The sequence below is a fragment of the Bactrocera tryoni genome, chromosome 4 (genome assembly GCF_016617805.1).
Source record: "Bactrocera tryoni isolate S06 chromosome 4, CSIRO_BtryS06_freeze2, whole genome shotgun sequence".
Taxonomy (NCBI): domain Eukaryota; kingdom Metazoa; phylum Arthropoda; class Insecta; order Diptera; family Tephritidae; genus Bactrocera; species Bactrocera tryoni.
Genome location: NC_052502.1, coordinates 219422 through 220955, shown reverse-complemented (window position 1 = coordinate 220955; position 1534 = coordinate 219422).

The following is a 1534-nucleotide window of genomic DNA, read 5'->3' as shown; positions in this document are numbered from 1 at the left end:
TATAAGCACGTGTGAATGGTTCGTTTGACCCATTGAGTGAGCCTTCTGGGTGAAAGTAGCCCTCATATAAATGGGTTAAACACTGACAAATAGAATTTGAAACGAGCATTTGGAAAAATAAACGAACTAAGATAATTTAGGACAACCTGACTTACTTTATTTGATTTACGTGAGGTTTTGTGGGTCAGAAATCTACAGCTCTTATATGCATGTTAAGTAAAAATTACAAATCAGGAAGAAGAAGGAGGTGCGTATCTTGTACTCTTTTACTATTTGTGTGCCATTGAAAGTTTCGTGAGTTGAACTAAAAACTTAGCCTGAATGGGATGAGGTGTGTTTGGTATGATCCTTAAACTTGTATACTGGAAGAAATTCTATTGCAAAAGTACTTTGAAGCTCATATGAAAACAGGTGAAGTGCGGCAAAAACAACCAAAACAAAGGTGAGGATAATGTTCTTATGACAATATAAAATCAGAAACTGTAAATAATGATGCTTCTTTTAAAGAGATTATGGTCTGTAACTGTAATTTGATCTTCCGGTTATTTTTGATCATCTTTGCGAACTATTGTGAAGCAGAACACTTTTTTTTTATAAATTTGAAGTTTACTTAATTCTGCAACAACGTAAAGAATTTGTGTATCATATTGTTAACCTCAAAGCAAAGTGTTCAGTTATGAATATTATGTGCTTAATAATGGAACAGAAAAATCATTTATGCACTTAGTGTTTTTTTAGAATATCCATATTGTATGCACTAAGTGTAATTTGTACCATGTACTAGTTGGTTGGTGGTGTTTCAACAAAAATGAAACGTATTGCACAGATTCTAATAAAATTAGTTCTCTCGCGTTTCTTGTATGCTCTCTGCTTTGATAAGGACACGTAATTACCGCCTCTCTGTTTATTTGTTATAATTGACGAGTTTTGAGAAAGGCCGGAGATTCCACAATAGTCCATAATGTGAATGCATTAATCGCTCTCTTTGTTCATATATTGTTTTTCTTAATGTAGTCTTAACATAACCCACTCTCACAAAAGAGAATGCGAGAAGAGGTACGAGCCCTTGCCCGTCTAAAAGTATGCAATACTTCTGTCAAGAAAGTATACGGAATTTATAAATACAACGAAAATTTTTTAATCATTATCCAAATTTATTTTATCGCCTTCAAAGTAACATCAATTAGAAGCGATGCAAATGTGCCAACGCTTCTCCCAATCATCAAAACATTTTGTTATAGGCACTTTCCGGGATGGCCTTCAACTCTCGTGTCGAATTTGTTTTGATGTCTTCAATTGAGTCGAAGCGTGTTCCCCGTATATTTCAGTGTGAAGAAAGGTAAGAACCACATGGATCTAAATCAGGGAGATTCGATACTTGTTCAATGATATTTGTTAAGTATTTGGCCAAAATTTAACACAAATACGTTAAAAAAATATGTAAAATTCGACAAATACTACTGAGGTCGACTGACATAAGCAGCTGCTATAAACACACTGGTTGACAGATCGCGCTAATTTTTGGAATCATAAC